The 22105-nt window shown below is 39.1% G+C and overlaps 2 long non-coding RNA genes across 3 annotated transcripts in view; one reads left to right on the forward strand and one right to left on the reverse strand.

Annotated features, from left to right (window-relative positions):
• LOC109495690 overlaps positions 1–22105 on the forward strand; it is a 42519-nt gene that overhangs the window by 2550 nt on the left and 17864 nt on the right. For both annotated transcript variants that reach the window (XR_006591632.1, XR_002151298.3), the window contains exons 2-3: positions 2490–2767; positions 2893–2945. This is a non-coding gene — a long non-coding RNA (uncharacterized LOC109495690). The remainder of the gene's footprint in view (positions 1–2489; positions 2768–2892; positions 2946–22105) is intronic.
• On the reverse strand, positions 4633–7575 carry LOC123382753. The gene is made up of 3 exons (XR_006591633.1): positions 7503–7575; positions 4901–4969; positions 4633–4785 (listed from the first exon to the last, which is right to left on the reverse strand). It is a non-coding gene; the product is annotated as an uncharacterized LOC123382753 (long non-coding RNA).

Below are 22105 nucleotides of genomic sequence, written 5' to 3' on the forward strand. Positions count from 1 at the left end.
CAACCCTGAGATCAAGAGTCACATGACTGAGCCAGTCAGGCATCCCCACTGTTATTTTAATATAAAGAGTACCTGAGGTGCCTGAGTGGCTCAGTCAGTTAAATGTCTGACTCTTGATTTCAGCTCAGTCATGATCTCACGGTTGGTGAGTTCAAGCCCCATGGCAGGCTCTGTGCTGACCGAATGGAGCCTGCTTGGGATTCTCTGTCCCCCTCTCTCTCTGCTCCTCCAGCTTACATGCACACATGTGCTCTCGCTCTCTCTCTCTCTCTCTCTCAAAAATAAATAAATAAATATAAAAAAATAAAGAGTATAATACATTTGAACGAAAAAAGATGTAAGTGGGTTTATTTAAAATGAATTCATTGGGGCACCTGGGTGGTTCAGTCGGTTAAGTGTCAGAGCTCGGCTCAGGTCATGACCTTGTGTTCGTGAGTTCAAGCCCCCGCGTTGGGCTCTGTGCTGACAGCTCAGAGCCTGGAGCCTGCTTCAGATTGTGTGTCTCCCTCTCTTTCTGCCCCTCCCCCGCTTGCACTCACACACACTCTCTCTCTCTCTCAAAAATAAACATTAAAAAATAAGATGAATTTATTATTTTTTAAAAGTGGGGTATAATTTACCAATAACTGTATACTTGTGATTAGTAGACTAAAGAAAATAAGCAGTTTATACAGCAGAACACATCAATTTTGCCAGGGAAAGTGGGTGCATCATGAGAAGGGAGCTAAAATCTATCAAGCGATGGCCTCTTGTGGTATGTGTTTGGTTTGCTGCTCTTCTGAAGATCTGATTCTTGAAGGAGAAGGAAGCGTGGTCAGTGAGACAGCTGGGAAAGGGCATTTACGAGAGATCTTTGAGAAAGCACAGCTTCGTGAAAGCACAGAGATCTCCAGGGGACACGCAAGGAGCTCAGAATTGCTAGAGCAAGTTGCTTTCAAGCCAGAGAGGGGAAGCTGATGAAACCAGAAGCAGGGGCAGCACCAGACCGCGAAAGGCCTTGCATATCGTGTCAAGGAATCCAGTTATTCCTCTCTTAGCAAAGGGGGTCGTGACAAAGTTGTCATCAGGAAAGTGATGTCAGGAGCTTTGGGGGGTTCTGTTGTTGTAAAGTAACTCCTATAGCACTGAGAGAAATGGGTCAAAGAGGCATAGGGCAACCGGTTAGGAAGCTACAGTCAGGGTAAGAGAATCCAAAAAGGGAAATGTGTATGAGGATTCAGAGACGTTTAGGAGGTACAGTCAAATATCGAACGGAGGTGGATGCTGACTGGACGGGACAGGAGAAAGCAAGAGCTGGGTTACAGGTGATTGTCAGCTCACTGGCTTCAGTGATGGGTGATTTCCTAAGGCAGAGAATTAAATGGAAAAGAAGCATGTTTGCTGAGGAAAAGAATACATTTATTATATGTGTCAGATGGGCATGTGGTCCACTGAGCAATTGGACACACAAGTCTGAGCCTCAGGAAGGATCTCTGGGATGGAGATACAGGGCTGGGAATCATCCAAGGAGGGATGGCAGTGGATGCCCTCAACTAGGGAGCACGTAAAGTAAATGAAGGCAGTGGCTGTAGACAGATTTCTGGGAAATGTCATTCCTGCTTCAGAGCTAAGCAGAGAGAAAACCAATGAAGGAGGAGTCAGAGAGATGGTGCTTTCATGGAAGCCAATGGAAGAGAGTTTTATTTTTTCTTTATTTTGTTTTATTTATTTCTTTTAATGTTTATTTTTGAGAGAGAGAGAGAGAGAGAGAGAGAGAGAGAGAGAGAGAGAGAGAGAGAAGCAGCAGGGGAGGGGCAGAGAGAGGGGGGGAGACACAGAATCTGAAGCAGGCTCCAAGCCCCTAGCTGTCAGCACAGAGCCCAACACAGGGCTTGAACCCACGAACTGTGAGATCATGACTTGAGCCAAAGTGAGACACCCAGGCACCCCAGGAAGAGAGTTTTAAAGAAGAAATGAGTAGCGGCAAACATAAGTTAAAGGCATAAACTCTGAAACCATACTGCCTGGGTTCCATTCCTGGCTCTACCACTTACTAGCTGTGTGAGCTTGGGCAAATTACTAAGCATCTCTGTTCCTCACTTTCATCGTGTATAAAATGCTCACAGTAATGTGCCTGTCTCATAAGATTGTTATGGGAACTAAAAGAGTAAATAAGTGTAAAGTGCTTGGAACAGTGCCTGGCAGAGGTAATACTATCTGAGTATTTGACTGATGTCACATAAGATCAACTAAGAAAGGACCTGAAAATGCCATTAGATTTGGTAGTTACTGGATTTATTGCATTTACATTTGAGTAACTTCTATATGTCAGGCGCTGAGAACATAGTCATGAAGGAAACATTGAACTTGCTCTGAAGGAGCTTATATTCTGGCGAATAGCATTCATTGACTGTGTGTGCACTGTTCTCATCACCTGACAAGCATTATTACTTCGCTCATTCCTCACACTTACCCTGGATATAGGTGCCATAATTATCCTCATTTTACAGGTAGGAACATTGAGCAACACGGAGAGGTTCAGCAAAGAGCTGGAGCCAGGAGGTGGCAGAATCGGGATTTGAATTGAGCTGGACTGACTTCGGAGAACACCTCCTTAGCCTCGAAATCATATAGTCTCCAGTTGGCTGCTGGTGACCTCAGTAACAGTGCCTTTAGAAGTATGGTGGGGACAATACCCAGAAACTGAGCATGGAATGGGAGCTGGTTAATTGAGAGATTGAGAAGAGTTGAAAGCATTTCCACAGAGAATCACACTGACAAAGTCCAAGTATGTGGATTTGTGGGGGATTTATTCTATTTGGGTGATAGAGTAAGGAAAGCGAAAGGATTAAGTAGTAAGCATGTTCTTTGGTCATGTCTTTCTCAAATACTGTTTCAACTATTTCTTTGCAGTGATCTGGCTGGCGGTCAGTTCAAGATTAGGATCTCTGGTGAGTGCCTGAAGGGTATGTATTTGTTATTATTTATTGAAGCAAGATCAGTACAATTTATTTATTTATTTATTTATTTATTTATTCAATATATGAAATTTATTGTCAAATTGGTTTCCATACAACACCCAGTGCTCATCCCAAAAGGTGCCCTCCTCAATACCCATCACCCATCCTCCCCGCCCTCCCACCCCCCATCAACCCTCAGTTTGTTCTCAGTTTTTAAGAGTCTCTTATGCTTTGGCTCTCTTCCACTCTAACCTCTTTTTCTTTTTCTTTTTTTTTCTTCCCCTCCCCCATGGGTTTCTGTTAAGTTTCTCAGGATCCACATAAGAGTGAAAACATATGGTATCTGTCTTTCTCTGTATGGCTTATTTCACTTAGCATAACACTCTCCAGTTCCATCCACGTTGCTACAAAAGGCCATATTTCATTCTTTCTCATGGCCACGTAGTACTCCATTGTGTATATAAACCACAATTTCTTTATCCATTCATCAGTTGATGGACATTTAGGCTCTTTCCATAATTTGGCTATTGTTGAGAGTGCTGCTATAAACATTGGGGTACAAGTGCCCCTATGCATCAGTACTCCTGTATCCCTTGGGTAAATTCCTAGCAGTGCTATTGCTGGGTCATAGGGTAGGTCTATTTTTAATTTTCTGAGGAACCTCCACACTCTTTTCCAGAGTGGCTGTACCAATTTGCATTCCCACCAACAGTGCAAGAGGATTTCCATTTCTCCACATCCTCTCCAGCATCTATAGTCTCCTGATTTGTTCATTTTGGCCACTCTGACTGGTGTGAGGTGATATCTGAGTGTGGTTTTGATTTGTATTTCCCTGATGAGGAATGACGTTGAGCATCCTTTCATGTGCCTATTGGCCATCCGGATGTCTTCTTTAGAGAAGTGCCTATTCATGTTTTCTGCCCATTTTTTCACTGGGTTATTTGTTTTTCAGGTGTGGAGTTTGGTGAGCTCTTTATAGATTTTGGATACTAGCCCTTTGTCTGATATGTCATTTGCAAATATCTTTTCCCATTCTTTTGGTTGCCTTTTAGTTTTGTTGGTTGTTTCCTTTGCTGTGCAGAAGCTTTTTATCTTCATAAGGTCCCAGTAGTTCATTTTTGCTTTTAATTCCCTTGCCTTTGGGGATGTGTCAAGTAAGAGATTGCTATGGCTGAGGTCAGAGAGGTCTTTTTCTGCTTTCTCCTCTAGGGTTTTGATGGTTTCCTGTCTCACATTCAGGTCCTTTATCCATTTTGAGTTTATTTTTGTGAATGGTGTAAGAAAGTGGTCTAGTTTCAATCTTCTGCATGTTGCTGTCCAGTTCTCCCAGCACCATTTGTTAAAGAGACTGTCTTTTTTCCATTGGATGCTCTTTCCTGCTTTGTCAAAGATGAGTTGGCCATACATTTGTGGGTCTAGTTCTGGGGTTTCTATTCTATTCCATTGGTCTGTGTGTCTGTTTTTGTGCCAATACCATGCTGTCTTGATGATGACAGCTTTGTAGTAGAGGTTAAAGTCTGGGATTGTGATGCCTCCTGCTTTGGTCTTCTTCAAAATTACTTTGGCTATTCGGGACCTTTTGTGGTTCCATATAAATTTTAGGATTGCTTATTCTAGTTTCGAGAAGAATGCTGGTGCAATTTTGATTGGGATTGCATTGAATGTGTAGATAGCTTTGGGTAGTATTGACATTTTGACAATATTTATTCTTCCAGTCCATGAGCACAGAATGTTTTTCCATTTCTTTATATCTTCTTCAATTTCCTTCATAAGCTTTCTATAGTTTTCAGCATACAGAAGATCAGTACAGTTTAAATATCAGATCCACATGTGGCAGAATCTCATTCTATTACAAAAATCAAAAAAGATGAAATGTATTCTCAACCAAATTTAAGATAGCTGAAGGCTACAGATGAGAGAATTTTTTGGTAAATGTAAAAAAATCTAAAAAGTAGTCTTACCTTTTCTTGGTCTGATTCTGGATGAGTAGGTTCCAGGAATCTGCATTTTTAACACACACCTGAGTTGTTCTGATGCATAATAAAGTTTAAGAATTAATTCCAGCTCCACTATGTACTAACTCTGTGACCTAGGGCAAATTAGTCTCTCTGTGCCTCAGTTTTCTCATTGTAAACGGAGATAATAATAGTACCTACTTCAGAGGTGTGTTGGAGGATTGAAGAGGTAAATTTTTAGCACATCTGGCTCAAAATAAGCCTTCAGTATATCTTTGTTATGTAAAATAAACAAATCACAGTTTTAAGGGACAATCGATAAATGAGAGTCTGTAACTTTAGGGAGGTGGGAGTGTGCCTTATTAGAAGGCAAATTAAATTGTCATGCACTGATTTTCAGGTATTGTAACCAAAAAGCTTAGGGAGTAAATAAATTAGGAAGAATTTCAGGATAGAATTTAAAGAGTTTTGACAACAAAAGTTTTCTTCTATATTTGCAAACGACATATCAGATAAAGGGTTAGTATCCAAAATCTATAAAGAACTTATCAAACTCAACACCCCCCCAAAAAAAACCAATAATCCAGTGAAGAAATGGGCAAAAGACATGAATAGACACTTCTCCAAAGAAGACATCCAGATGGCTAACCGACACATGAAGAAATGCTCAACATCACTCATCACCAGGGAAATACAAATCAAAACCACAATGAGATATCACCTCACCCCTGTCAGAATGGCTAACATTAACAACTGAAGCAACAACAGATGTTGGCAAGGATGTGGAGAGATAGGATCTCTTTTGCACTGCTGGTGGGAATGCAAGCTGGTGCAGCCACTCTGGAAAATGGTATGGAGGTTCCTCAAAAAATTAAAAATAGAACCACCCTATAACCCAGCAATTGCACTACTAGGTATTTATCCGAAGGATACAGGTATGGTGTTTAGAAGGGACACATGCACCCCCATGTTTCTAGCGGCACTATCAACAATAGCCAAAGTATGGAAAGAGCCCTAATTTCCATCAACAGATGAATGAATGGATAAAGAAGATGTGGTATATTTATACAATGGAGTATTACTTGGCAATTAAAAAGAATGAAATCTTGCCATTTGCAACTACATGGGTGGAACTGAGGGTATTATGCTAAGTGAAATTAGTCATAGACAAACATCATATGACTTCACTCATATGAGGACTTTAAGAGACAAAACAGATGAACATAAGGGAAGGGAAGCAAAAATAATGTAAAAACAGGGAGGGGGACGAAACATAAGAGACTCTTAAATATGGGGAACAAACAGAGGGTTACCGGAGGGGGTTGTGGGAGGGGTATGAGCTAAGTGAGTAAGGGGTATTAAGGAATCTACTCCTGAAATCATTGTTGCATGATACGCTAACTAACTTGGATGTAAATTAAAAAAATAAATTTAAAATTAAAAAAAAATTTCTTCTGGAGCTCTTTTTTTTTTTTAAGTTAAGCTAATTGGTCAGATATGAGGCATATCATATATAGAGGTGCCCATTTTACAGATCAATTCTACAAGGATTTCAAAATATAGTTCAAATATTATATGAATGAGGACCTCCATGGTTGTAAATGACAAACTCAACTCAAACCAGATGAAACAAATAAAAGGACAGAGATTTATTGAGAACTAGCTCTAAGAATTGAATAAATAGTTAATTAAATCTCAGATTGGCAAGAAGAGGAATGAACAAAGAATTCTCTGTCTGCTTCTCAGCCGTTCTCCCAGGTCATTTTTCTCTGGTGGGACATGTACCACCCAAAGGGTCCAGGCTCTCGTTTTTTACAGCTTTTAATACAAGAGAAAAACTGGTTTTTCTCTCTCAACTCTTGAGATAGGATTCTGGCCCTATTTAGGTCACATGTCACTCTGAATCACTCACTGTGGTCCAGGGAATGAGCTGTTATGGTGACAAGTCTACACCTTAACCAATCCTATGATCAGAAGAGCAGGATCATAAAAGAAGATGACCATTTCCATTCAGACCACTTAGCTAGAGCTGGAGGAGGGAGAGGGGTAGAAGTAATCATGTGGGGAACGTCAGCTACCCCAGTTAGTGTTTACTGCAGACACGGTCACTATCCTCAGGACTCACGACTTAGTGAGGGAGCAAAATATAGAAATTTGTATGAGCGCCTGGGTGGCTCAGTCATTAAGCATCTGACTTCGACTCAGATCGTGATCTTACAGCTCATGAGTTCGAGTCCCACATCGGGTGAGCTCAAGACCCACTTTGGGTGAGCACGATCTCCGCTTTGGGTAAAACAGGAGCCCCAGGTGAGCCCCACTTCTCTCTTTCTCTTCCCCTTGTGGGATACTCTCTCTCTGCCTCTCACTCACTTGTATCTTCTATCTCTCTCTCAAAAGAAAGAAAGAAAGAAATTTGTATATATGAAATAAAGAAAGTCTTATACATGTGGACTATGGTATTATAAAAATACAAGTTAAATACTAAAAGATTTGTGGAGAATCAAGATTATGAATTTTAAAAGAGAAGAAATCATCATAGTGACCAATGAGAGGACTTATATCTGAGAGACAAAGATTATATGAAAAGAGAAAGTATATGAAATAAAACCTGCTTGGATGGAAAATCCTGATCAGAGTCTTGGTAGTTTTCCCACTAAGACCAAATTAGTCATTCACTCTGGAAAATGGCAGTGAATTCTAAGAATTAAATCACCATAGAAGCCAGTGATGTAAAGAGGTATGGAAATACTTAGAATGGAGTGTGGGAAATAAAGGCAGAGAACCCACATGAGGAAGATATGGGAGGATCCCGAATGAGAATTTACCACAAGTGAAGGCAAGGAATTGTCAGTGACAACAGAGGCAGATGAAAACAAGTTGTAGAATTTGATTGATTGGATACAAGAAACCAAAGAAAAATAAGTGCCAAGGAACGTGAATATGTTAAACTTGAATGTGAAACAGAAAAAGGAGATTTGCAATGACGATTGTGGAAGACAGGGGCAATAGGAAGAGATTCTGAAAGGAGAGCTTAGCCAGACTATTTTACAGGAAAAGAGCATGAGAGGGTGTAGGAAGAGAAAGAAATAGAGAGAGTCGGTCTTCTGACAAAGCATACAATTAAAAAAGACCATCCTTGGATGGAACAGATAGTGCAAAGCAACCGCTATTACAATTACAAAAGCGAGTGAGAAAACCACAGATGTTTCGATCAGTTTTCCACATTAACACGGTTACCATTCTCAGTTACGGTTGCTTCACAGATACTTTAGTCAATTCAATCCTATTAGGATTTTAATATTTCTTAATTCAGGATATTGATTTTAACATAATGGAATTTTACAGAAGGTGATATCTGGTGTCTAGATTAACCTAGAAGTCGAGATGTGCGTCAGCTGAGACATTCATGTCCCTGTTCATCCCTCTATTATACCGTTTCTGCAGTGGATTCCCCCCCACAGCTTCCATGCTTGTCTTCCTCCTGAGTATCTGTGCTCCTTAAGGACACAAACTTATTTACCCTTGTAATCCTAGTGGCACATAGGGAGCCCTTACAAATGAACATTAAATGACAGAAATAAAGGCCTTACCAATGGTTAAGCGATTTACCCAGTTGGCACTTCTGGTTAGTAGCAAAGCCAATCCTGGGATCCAGACCTCCTGTACCCTAGTCTCGGGCATAACCCACAGACCGTGCCCTCATCTTGCACTCTTTTATAAAGATTTCTCTTACGTTTCGATACCAGGTAGCTGCCCTTCGGTGCCCAACTTGGTTTTCATTCTAAGGAAATTGTCTTAAAATCAATTTCTTTGGCTGCTGGGTGCTCAGAATTAAATCTGTGGCTCGCCATTAGCCCCCTTTTTACTTTGTCCTAATTTCTGAGTATCTCTATACGCCATCCCAAACCCTCCTTGGAAAAGGTAAGAAAGCAAAGCCCGTGCAGCATGTATTTAGGGTCCAGCACTGTCCCTGTGACTACGAAGGACTGCCTCTTGACTTCATATGTATAATGTCCTGTTTTCCTCTTTCATACCTTATTGATATAAATTTCTCAACCTTTCTTATGAAATATTACAAATTAATATAAAATTCAAGACTTCTGGATCATTCTATGAAAGAATTAAACTGTTGGAAAAAGCCCTAAAGGAGAGTGCCTGGGTGACTCAGTCAGTTGATGGTCCGACTGTTGATTTCTGCTCAGGTCATGATGGGCTCTGCTCTGAACATGGAGCCTGATTAAGATTTTCTGTCTCTGTCTCTGTCTCTCTTTCTCTCCCCCTTTCCTTCCCTCTCTCTCTGCCTCTCTCCCTGGCTTGCTCTTGATCTCTCTCTAAAATAAAAAAATAGGGGCGCCTGGGTGGCACAGTCGGTTAAGCGTCCGACTTCAGCCAGGTCACGATCTCGCGGTCCGTGGGTTCGAGCCCCGCGTCGGGCTCTGGGCTGATGGCTCAGAGCCTGGAGCCTGTTTCCGATTCTGTGTCTCCCTCTCTCTCTGCCCCTCCCCCGTTCATGCTCTGTCTCTCTCTGTCCCAAAAATAAATAAACGTTGAAAAAAAAATTTTTTTTAATAAAAAAATAAAAAATTATTAAAAAATAAAAAGCCCCAAGAAGAGGAATGGTGAAGGAAATTATGTGTATTGATATAACATTGCACCGCAGACATTAAAAACAATCTTTTGGGAAAGATTTTAATCATGTGGGAAACTGCTTAAGATAAATGAGTGAAGGGGGGGTGCCTGGGTAGCTCGGTTGGTTAAGCGTCTGACTCTTGGTTTTGGCTCAGGTCATGATCTCACGGTTTCCAGGTCATGATCTCATGGTTTCCTGAGTTGCAGCCCCACATCGGGCACCAGGCTGACAGTGCGGAGCCTGCTTGGGGATTCTCTGTCTCCCTCTCTCTGCCCCTTCCCCACTTGCGCTATCTGGGTCTCTCTCAAAATAAATAAATAAACTTAAAAAAAAAGATAAATGAGTGAAGAAAACAGGATTTTACAAAAGGTATTACCCCAGCTGTGTAAAAGGAAATGCATTTAAAGAGAAAGGAACAGATACCTGAGTGGTTCAGTCAGTTAAGCACCTAACTTTGGCTCAGGTCACGATCTTGTGGTTCGTGAGTTTGAGCCCCACATTGGGCTCTGTGCTGATTACAGCTCGGAGCCTGGGGCCTGCTCTGGATTCTGTGCTTCCCTCTCTCTCTGCCTCTGCCCCTCCTGCACTCTCTCTCTCTCTCTCTCTCTCTCTCCCCTCTCTCAAAAAATGAATAAACATTTAAAATTAAAAAAAAAAAATAAAGAAAAAGGAAGGAAATATGCCAAAGTATTGATGATTACCTTTAGTTGTAAGATTGTGGGTAATTCTTTTTAAAGAATTTATTTTAGGGGGATGCCTGGGTAGTTCAGTCAGTTAAGTGACTCTTGATCTCTGCCCAGGTCATGATCTCACGGTTTGTGAGGTTGAGCCCCACATTGGGTTCTGCACTAAGCATGGAGCCTGCTTGGGATTCTCTCTCTTGGTCTCTCTCTGCCCCTCCCCTGCTCCCAAGCGCACGTGTACTTCCTCTCTCACAAAATAAGTAAACATTTTTTAAAAAGATTTTATTTTTATAAGTGTTCTCTACTCCCAACATGGGACTCCAACTCACGACCCCAAATCAAAAGTCACATGCTCTTCTGACTAAGCCAGCCAGGCACCCCAAGATTATGGATAAATTTTATTTCCCTTATACTATTATATATTTCTCAAACTTTGTATATTTCTTATTATCAGAAAAATATTTTCTAAAAGTCGATTTTAAAAGATTTTTAATGGCACGGGGCAATAAGTGTAAACTGTTAAATAAGAAAAATCTGCCTACAGAAGCACCTGGGTGGCTCAGTCAGTTAAGTGACCAACTCTTGATTTCTGCTCAGGTTGTGATCTCACGGTCGTGGGATCAAACCCTGCTTCTGTGTGGGGCCCACTTGTGATTCTCTCTCTGTCTCTCTCTGCCTCTCCCCCCATTAAATAAATAAACTTTAAAAAAAGAAAGAAAGAAAAATGCATAGGAATTTGTATCACAATATAATCACAACCATATAAGAAAACACATTTTAAAAAATGGACAAAATGCACCAAAATATTTTAAGTGTTGCTACTATGTGGTAAAACTCCAGAAAATGTCTTTTTCCTGCATTTTTATCCTTACTCTCTCCTGTTTCTCCAATGGGTTTGTGTTTCTTTTATAATCAGAACTGCCTCTCCAAATAATGTAAAAAGAGCTTCATAAGCATAAAAACCTAATAAATGTGAAATATCCAGAGCAGCTCTTCTGCTACTTATGTATGAATGGTATCTGCTAGAAATCTAGACTTCTACTTTCATTTTGAAAGGTCACTATACACTTCCAGGAAAGAGTTTTGCAAAACCATCTTAACATTTTAGCAGAAACTAACAACCTGTTAAGTTTCCTAGAACTTCCCAGAAGATCAGAGCTAACAACAACTTCCATACTTCCTGTTGTGTCTAGGAGATAATCACATGGAGTAGACATAATTACATAGGGGTATTATGCTACTTTGCCATCTGGTGACAGAACATAGGGACAAGTTGTTGCTATGAACCAAAAAGAGGCTACAGTAGCCTCTTCAGGGAATTTGGGCAAATTGTTCTAGGCCAACAAATTAACTAAGTAATTGACATGGTTTGTTGAAAATTTTGAAAAGCAAAAAAAGCATAAAAGTCTTGGCATGTTGAACCGAGCTGTATCTTTTGCCAAAGCCAACTGCAGTTCTTGGAATGCATACCATTTGGACTTCAGAGTGTAGTTCAATAGAATTCTCATCTTAAGGTGCTGTGTTGACCTTATGTGCCTTTCAAGTTGAACTTCATCAGGACCTACCTTCACTGAACATGTACTGTTGAGTGCGCACTAGGAACATGCGTTGCTGGGTGCTTGAATTGCCTGGATATTTAACTTCCAGAATCCTAGTCTCCAGACTTGTCATCAAATCCAAGGGCTTCTCTGTTATACATATACCAACTGGTGTCAAATTTGGTGTATTAAACATGGTAAAAACAAACAAAAAACAAAAAACAAAAACAAAAACAAACCAAAAAAACCTACTTTGAAATAAAGAACAAGTATGAAATTTAAAAAATCAACCATAAAATGGCCTAAGGCCAAAATGTTTGGAAATTTCCCCATAAGTCTAACCCTCGTCATAGTATTTGTAAGAGCCAGAACTCCTAAGGCTAGCCCTATGCAAGTTCCCTTTTCCAGTTCCTTGCATTTAATTTGTTCATTTTTAAACATTTGCACACTACTTTATGGGTTTTTTTAAGTTACTTTTATGGAACATGATTTCATTTTGGACTCAGTGAGTCCCATTTTAAAAAATGAGGAAAATAAATTACTTGCCCAATGTAACAAAATAAAGTAGCAGAGCAAAGATAGAACCTAGATTTTGTGGCTCTTGGCTTGGCATTTGTTCTACTATTGCACACTTCCATTTAACTAATAAAATGGCTTATTTGTGTCTGTTTCTCTTTCTTTTATACCGAGAGTTATCATCTTTGCTCTCTTCATATGGTAGACCAAAAATTAATTGGTGACTTTCTTATAGAAGATAGTATATAAATACAAATTCCTAAGAGGGATGCAAAATTTTATCTAACCCATTTTATTTATTCCTTCTTTCTTTCCTTCCTTCCTTCCTTCCTTCCTTCCTTCATTTAAAATTTAAAATTCCAACATAGTTACCATACAGTGTTAAATTAGTTTCACGTGTAGCCCATCTTTAAAAGGTGAAACTGAATCTACCATTTCTGCCAAATATCTTGAGTTTTTTACTCAACAAATTTTTGGACTCAAGCTGACATCTTCTGAGAAGATTAAGCAGCTTGCAAAAGCTATGGGTCCATTATAATTTACATCCTGTTTCACTTCACCATGAGTCGTTGAGGGTAATGTGGGTCTCTGCAACATAATCAGAGTCTCAGTTCTTGACACCATGAACAGTAACTAAATTGTCTCTAAATCCTAGACCGTTAGCCATTCTTTTTCAAAACGTGTAAAACATTACTGAGTAAATCATGGAAACTACTTTCAGTCCTAATGAGTATAAAATAAGGCGTTATTGTAGGCTCTTTATTATTTTACTTTATAGTTAAATAACAATTATTCCATGAACTGAGTAAGCACCAGCCTCTTAGCTGATGGTCTAGAGTGTTCTGTGTCACCTGAGTGTGACTTTGGAAGTAGCTAATCCAGTTATCTTATCGAAGTAGGAAGCAACAACATAGCATCAAATATATTGACAGTAAGAGCATCATAACAGAAGTCCTTTAACATTAAAATAACTGTGAGATGACTGTTCAATAGGATGATACTCAGATACTCGGGAATACCTTGGTGGCTGACATCTTGAGAGCTCTGTTAGGTTGCATTTTTCAGGTAAGAGTTCTTCAGGCCAAAATAACACCTTCTGTGTTACTGCAACAAATTTCTGGGCTTCTGTATGGCTCTAAAAGTGTTCAAAAGAATACTTGCGTGTGCCCCTCCTCCCACATCCATGTACAAGTATGCTAACCCGCAATCTGCAAGAGTACACAGAAGTTCTTAGTATGGTACGAGAAAAGGATAGTTCTGTCTTGTATATCCAGTTTCTAAGCTCATTGGAAGCCCTTCCATCAACAACATGGAATATCAGCTCTTCAGACACTTGACAGGGTTTCAAGCATCCATTGACTGCAACCCAGAACTTGCCAAAAGCTGTTTCTAGACACCTGATATTGGTGAGAAATGGCATCTAGGATATATGTCAACTATTCCTAGATTCTTTGAGTGCTATTTCTGTGTAAAGTCAGAAAACAATAATACAGTATTTGGATCATATCAACACTGCTCCCTTACACAAGTGCCTTCAGTGAGTAATGCCATTTCTACAGGAATTTTTTAAAGTTGTATTCTTATCAAGGTTATGGACATGATTTCTGGAATCAAATAGTTCTCTAAGACATGTAGTAAGAAACACTGACTTCTACCTCCAAATTCAAATTTCCTCCTCACAGAGGCCACTGATTTTCACTGATTGTTTTTTTACTTAACTCAATATGTCTAAATAATATGCTTCTATTGCTACCTCCTGGTTTTCAGTTTTTGTTCTTTTTTTCCATTAATTTTTTTTTTTTTTTAGTAATCTCTACACCCAATGTGGGGCTCAGACTTGTGACTCTGACTGAGCCATCCAGGTGCCCCTCATTTTCTATTCTATCTTTGACTCGCCACAATGGAAAATGTGAATTTGGCTCTTTAACCCCACTCTCTCATTGACAGTGTTTAATGCTGTCATTGGTATGGGTGAAATCTCATTCCTTGAGGAAGGCATTTGGAAAAGGGTCTGGGAAACTTTCTTAAGTTGTTTCTTCAATAGTTTCTTCTCTCTTCTCTTAACTTCTTTGTCCCCTCCCCCACCATTTGAAATACCCCATTATTTGAATGTTGGATTTCCTGAATAGAATCTCTAAATTTTCTTTATTTCCTTATATTCCCTCTCTATTATTTTATTCTGCTTTCTGGGATATTTCCTCAACTTTATGTTCCTTCCTTTTATTCCGTTTTTTTTTTCATCTGTCATATCATAATTTAATTTTCAAAAACTGTGTGTTTTTTCTTTGATTTTTTTTTTTCTTTTAACAGTGTCTGATTCTCATTTCAGGGATACTAATTATATTAATCATAGAATTTGGGATTAAAAAAAATTTTTCTTTTATGTCTATTTAAGAGTAGGACACAAAAAAGTTGCCTGGGGTTGGAGGTTTCACCAAATGCTTATCTGGTTATGGTGTTTTATTGGCTTAAAATATTATAGCATGAGCTATAAATAACATTAATGCAATTGTCCAACCAGTTTATCATTTTAAAAGTCAGATTTTTAAAAATTAAAATAACTTTTGAAGCTTTTTTATCTTATATTAGACAAGTGGCATATGCTCATTTTAGACTACCTGTCAATTGATTCATGAGTTAGAAACTAGAAAAAAAAATGTTTAAGTTATTTGTAATTTTGAAGTCTAGGGATAACCACTGTTATCACTTTGGTACATATCTTTCTGGACTTTTTTCATAACTAAATGCATTCTGTTTGAAAGGAAACTGAAATTCATCCTATACTTTGTTTCATAGCCTGTGGTTTTCACGAAACCTATTACAACCATATTGTCATTGTCATTAAATTTAAGTTCAATTGTTTTCCTTTTGGAGTTTTGTTTACATTGCACATAATGTATTAGTCAGCCTCGCTTTAATAGCTTGGAAAATTTTAGGGAAAAACCATCAAGAATGAACTTGAAAACATTTCTAAGGAAACTAATAAACTGATTTTGAAACAAAGAACTCTTATTAGACAAAACCTGGTCTTTCATAATTTTACTTGCTGAGAAATTGTAGCATTGGAGATTTACAGAGAACTTGGATTTCTACCAAAATTGATGATCCGTAAATTTTACTATTTGAGTTTGAAGGAATGCAGAATATGATTTTGACAAGTTTTTGAATTGTGTTCTGAATGACATCTATCAACATACATGACAAAAGCTGAATCAACATTGCAAGTCACATGGAGAATTTGATTCTCAGGAAATTGGCCACTGTCAACCCAAAGAAAAACACAATATCCAGTTCTGGGGCCCACAGTGAGCCACGGGGATCCCAATCCAGATGTAACCCAGGTTATTCTGCAATGTGACCACAGCTCCTGGAGTAAAGTACTCAGGGCTTTGGAAGCCAGAATTTTAAACCTATTGTCTTTTCCTTTTTAAAAAATTTACTTTTCTCTTGTTTGGGCTTAGTTTGGTTTGGTTTTATGAAGTGATCATTTCAGTATCTCACAGGAGCTAAAGAAGACAAACGAGGATCTAGAATATATCAGGTGTCTGTCATGCCTGCTAGACATGTTATCTACTTCATCACATATATTCCCAAAATAACCCTTTTGCAGTTAAGAAAAGAGGCTCAGAGAAGTCAACTAACTTCTGGGTCACACCTAAGATGGTAGGTTACAAAGCCAGGAATTAAAACCCAGCTCCAAGTGTGTTTTCTCCCTGAGACCAACGCAGCCTTCTTGTGGAATACTATGGAAGAACAGTGGGGGTTCTGTACAAACTGGTAACATCCATGGTATACTTTTTGAAGAGCAGAGCACATGCTTGACATTCAGAAGAATTATATGTGGGGAGAGGAGCATGAGACCCAATGATTCTATGTCCCAGTTATTTGTGACAGTCCCAATTTCTGTCTGTGAGTATTTCCTTATGCAATTGAACATGAGCTCTGATTTTTGGTTCATAACACCTTGGCGGCATCAGTATAGGCTATCCTGAAAAACAGACTTAATGATAACGACTCCTGTGTGAAATAATCAATCCTGTGTGAAAACACAAGGATTCCATTCCGTGGTACTCTGGGTGAAGGACAGGCATGTCCGGAAATGACCGAGCTGCAAGCTCTCCCCACAAAGAAGAACTATTTGGGATCTTAAAATGGAAGCAGAAACAATGCTGACATTTAAGAGAATGAAAATAACTGTTCTTTAAAGTAGAAAGGTTCCCTCTAAGTCTCTCTCCTATTGTGACTCAGCAAGTCTAAGAACCTTGGTATGTAGATTGTTTGGGGAGAGATATCATCTGAAAAAAGAGGTGACCCCAACACCAGGAAGAGGACGGCTTTGGCAACAGCAGACCACCGAGCCTTCATGGCAATTCACTCCTGGAGGTGTTTAGTGCACTAGGTACATGCCAGGAACTCTGACGGAGGCGAGGATACAGTAATGCTAAAATTCAGCCCCTCCTTTTGAAAATTAACTATCTGGAAAAGAAAACAGAAAGGCAAACAGTGAAGTACAAAAGTTGTCTGGGGGATTCTTCAAAATTCTTCAGCATCAGGGCAAGTCAAGGAGGGTCTACTAAATATGACACCAGACACTACTCTAAATATTTTACCTAAGTTTCAAAGGATGAATAGGAGTTTCCCAGGGAGCTACATTCTTTTTTTTTTTCTTTTTTTTTTTTTTTTAGTGTTTATTTTTGAGAGAGAGAGAGTGTGCATGAGAGTGAACGGGGGGTAGGGGGAAGACAGAGGATCTAAAGTGGGCTCTGTGCTGACAGCATCATGAGGCCATGGCCTGAGCCAAAATGAAGTTGGATGCTCAACCTACTAAGCCACCAAGGCACCCCAGGGAGCTACATTCTTAACAAACCCCCACCCCCTTCTTTAAGATTGGCTTTGGGGAAGATAATTCACTAGTAGAGATCACAGCTGGGCCATTATACTTCCCCAAGTGTGACCTTTTTATTTTGGGAGCATCAAGAATGGAGATCCCATCCAGTTTGGAGTGTGGGCATCTTGAAGGTAGGTCTGTATCTTGTTCCTTCTTGTGTTCCTGCTATTGAATGCAATGTTCAATAAATCTTTGATGGATCAGTGAATAAATGATTAAACAAATCAACAAATTAATAAATGGTTCGGTTATGATCATCAAGTGGAAATAAAACTTCTAAGAAAGACTAAATAAAGGCTTTAACATTATACAGTACAACAGGAAACAACAGAGATTAATAATAATAAATGATCTTGCTTAAAAATTAATCTTCCCCTCAGGAATGTAGCCCCATTCTAGCTGATGTTTTGCCTCCATATGGTGGGCACTATTTTAGCATCCTCCCTAATTCCCGCCTTCGTTAGACATCTTGACTTCCGGATGTTTGTATCTAAGAAAGTGGTTTCAGAGAGAAATGAGAAATTATTTCTCACACCTACCTCCTGCCTAAGGCCTTCTGAGTTCAGTTTCCCAAGGAACCATACCCTTTTCCTAGATGGGAGAGGGTGAGGATGAGCTCAGGATCTGTCATGGAGTAGGAATAAACAAATGGATAAGGTTGTGTGATGGGGCAATTTTCAGGGATGGAACAAAAAATTCAATAAGGATTGGAAATAGGTTCAGGGATGGCACTGAGAGCCTAGAATGTCTCTTGCACAGATTACTTTGTCAAAATGATCTTTTTATTTATTTATTTTTAAGTTTATTTATTTTGAGAGAAAGAGTGCATGCAAGTAGGGGAGGGACAAAGAGAGAGAGGGAGAGAGAATCCCAAGCAGGCTCCACACTGTCAGGGCAGAGCCTGATGTGGGGCTCAAACTCACACACCATGAGATCATGATCTGAGCTGAAATGAAGAGTCAGATGCTTAACTGACTGAGCCACTCAGGTGCCCCAAAATGATCATCTTTAAATAGCTATGTTAAAATAACCTTCTTAACAGCTTATTAACTGTTATTAACCTTATTGTAACTGTTGCCAACACCAGAAGTTCCTATAAAAGTACCTTGCCAAGAGAGGATGGGATAATCCATAGAAGACCTGCTATGAGTGATTTTGATGGGTCATTAAGGGAAGAGAATTGAATTATCATTACCAATTTCAAGTGGCACTGCATATCTTTTATTAATTAAAAACTTCCCTTTATTGAAACAAATGCTAGAAGTGAAAAGACATGAGATTTTTCAGCAAGATACATTTTCTAATTTGTTTTGGCATGAACTCATACCAAGAAATACCTTGTTAATAACCATCTGGCCTTTGGACCATAGGCTCTCCCAGCTAAGGATTATAAGACTATGATTTAAAATGACTGACAGGGGCACTTGGGTGGCTGAGTCTGTTAAGCATTGGACTCTTGATTTCGACTCAGGTCATGATTTCATGGTTGTGGGATCAAGCCCCAAGTCTTGCTCTGCGCTTCACATGGAGCCTGCTTAAGATTCTCTCTCTCCTTCTCCCTCCCCCTCGGCTCCTAAATAAATAAATAAAATGAAGATGTAGTCAGAAATGAACATATGAACATATGGGGCCAATGAGGATTCACATTTATGGAGGGAAAAAATAAGCCACTGAATCTTAAAAATAGAAGGGATCTAATTCATCTGTATGTTATTTGAAGCCATTTCCCAGCACTTATAACCTCCTTGTCAAATGGTTCCTACCGAGGCGCCTGGGTGGCTCAGTCGGTTAAGCATCTGACTTCGGTTCAGGTCATGATCTCACAGTTTGTGGGTTCAAACCTCGCATTGGGCTTGCTGCTGTCAGTACAGAGCCTGCTTCAGATTCTCTGTCCTACTCTCTCTCTGCCCCTCCCCAGCTCATGAGCGCATGCTCTCTCTCTCTCTCTCTCTCAAAATAAATAAATTAACAAACAAAACAAAACCCCCCCAATGATCTTTTACCTGCTTCCAACCCTTACTGCTTTGTGGGCAGCTAGATCTGTTCGGGGGCAGCTCTGATTTATATTTCGATATTGTGCTGAACCCTTCCTTGCTATAAATCCCATTCCTATGCCCAGTTTTGCTCTTTGGGACAACACAGAAGAACTCTATGCTGCTTTCCATTTTCAAAATATTTGAAGATATCGGACATGTGCCCTCTTGCATCTTCTCTTTTCCAAGCTAATTGTTATGAGTTTTCTCAACATTGATCTGTGACAGTGTTTTGATCTCTCTCTTCTGGCTGAACACACCCTAAATTATAATGTCTCTTACTATAGAGCAAAGTTGGAACTGAATCCGTATGTGGTTAAACAGGCTCACAGTCCAATGGTTGGCGTATTATAATTCTGTTAATGTAGCCTAAAATTGCATTCAAATTTTAATAACTACATCATACCATTGGGCTATGCATGGTGGGCATGTAATTATGTGAATAATTAAAACCCCAGATCTTATTCATATAAACTATCAAGTTGCCCCTCCCCTATTTTGTGTGCTTTATTTGGAGGATATAAAATATCCCTCTTTGTCTCAGCTTGTTTATTTTGATACGTAGCTAGCTTTTTATGATTAAAAGAGTAGATTGATGGTTTAAAACAATTATTTTTCCTTGTAAAAATTCAGATGGTAATAGTACAAAACAGAAAGTAAAAATCATCCCAAATTCTACACCTAGGAGTGATTGCATTTTTAAAAAAATCAACACACAAGTTTATTTTTATAATGGTATCAAAGAAAACATTATTTATAATAGTAAGTTTACCGTTGCTTTGTTAATTATGTTTTGTCTTTTTAAAAATATTTATTTATTTATTTACTTATTTACTTATTTATTTTTAGAGAGAGAGAGCACAAGCAGGGGAGTGGGGCAGAGGGAGAGAGAGAATCTTAAGCAGGCTCCACGCTCAGTGCAGAACCAAACATGGGGCTCAATCCCATGACCCCAGGATCATAAACTGAGCCAAAATTGAGAGTCAGACACACAAATGACTGAGCCACCCAGGCACCCATGTTCTGTCATTTTTAAGTTTAGAACGAGACCTGTGGCATAATACAGAAAAAATACAAGTTGCCAAACGGTGTAATTCCACTTTGGTTAATTAAAAAAGAAACTCCAGGGGCGCCTGGGTGGCACAGTCGGTTAAGCGTCCGACTTCAGCCAGCTCACGATCTCGCGGGCCGTGAGTTCGAGCCCCGAGTCAGGCTCTGGGCTGATGGCTCAGAGCCTGGAGCCTGCTTCCGATTCTGTGTCTCCCTCTCTCTCTGCCCCTCCCCCTGTTCATGCTCTGTCTCTCTCTGTCTCAAAAATAAACGTTAAAAAAATTAAAATTATAAAAAAAAAAAAGAAACTCCATGCATATTGATGTGAATGTGCAATGTTTACAATGGGATCACACTATATTCTGTCTTATAACATGCTCTTTTCTCTCAACATACACATCTTTTCAGGTAATAGAGAATAACAACATTATTTTTAATGGTTGTGTAGTGTTCTATTGCATTTGTGAAGTACAACTTAGACAAGTGATTTGCTTCCAAATTACACTTTTATAAGCAGAACTATGGTAAACAGTCTTTCTGCACTTGTGTGATAATCTCCTTGGTAGAAATTACTAGAAGCACTACTATCGTAATTTTTTTTTAAATTCCTAACTTTGTCATCTACTATGTCTCTCCTAGTTTTGTATTTTCGGTAAATGTGATAAGCACACCTTTTTTCTTAATCTGAATTTGATAAAATTTCCAAACACAGACTCACATCAAGGGTTACCTTCTGTATAAAGCCTTTCCAATGCCTCCCCTCCTCCCACCTCAGCTCAACTGCTCTTTTCTTTGTGTTTCCAGTTCACCCACTCACCTTCTGTAGCCAATCATTTTCATTCTCTATCATTGTTTTTTTATTATTATTATTTGCTTTCCCAGAGTCTACTAGACAGCAAAGACCAAGCCTTCTGAGTTTTACTCCTCTGCTCCCACCCGAGTGAACATAGTTCCTGGCACATAGAAGGACATTATGAATGAGAGAAGAAATGAAGGATTGAAGGGTTCAACATAGGATCAAGGACAAATTCCCACAGCATACTACTAAATCCTAGTTTTTAGGTTTATTTGAACTTTTAGGCAAAAGTCAGCACAGAACTTTCATTGTGGTTAAGTCAAGGGCTCATTCATTTTGTTCATTTATCACGTCATCTATTTTTTTCTACACAGATGTCATCGTTCATTTTTTCTTTTCACAAAATTTATGGAGTGTTTAATATGTTACAAAGTTACTGAGGTACGGACTATGGGAAAAAACAAAAAAGACCTTAACCTCAATAAGCCTACTGTTTGTAAGGAAACCAGCTATAAGTGCTATCATTATCATAATGAATAGGAACCACAAGAGAAGTCTAGTCAAAATGCTATTAGGATTCACGGAAGCAAAAAATAGTTTCCTTGCTGGGCAGAGATGATGGTGGTGGGAGTTCATAAGGATGAATTGAAAGGGAAGGCCAGAAATTCTTCTAGGATTTTGATGGATTCTTGTCTCACATTTAGGTCTTCCATTCATTTTGAATTTATTTTCGTGTATGATGTAAGAAAGTGGTCCAGTTTCATTCTTTTGCATGTTTTCCCTACACCATCTGTTGAAAAGGCTGTCTTTTTTCCATTGCATATTCTTTCTTGCTTTGTCAAAGATTAGTTGACCATATAGTTGTGGATCTATTTCTGGGTTTTCTATTCTGTTCCACTGATCCATGTGTCTGTTTTTTGGGGTTTTTTTGTTTTTTGTTTTTTGTTTTTTGTTTTTGTTTTTGTGGTTTGTGTGTGTGTGTGTGTGTGCCAGTACTGTCTTGATCACTACAGCTTTGTAATATAACTTGAAGTCTGGAATTATGATTCCTTCCGCTTTGCTTTTTCAAGATTGCTT

Source organism: Felis catus, chromosome F1 (assembly GCF_018350175.1).
Source record: "Felis catus isolate Fca126 chromosome F1, F.catus_Fca126_mat1.0, whole genome shotgun sequence".
Classification (NCBI taxonomy): domain Eukaryota; kingdom Metazoa; phylum Chordata; class Mammalia; order Carnivora; family Felidae; genus Felis; species Felis catus.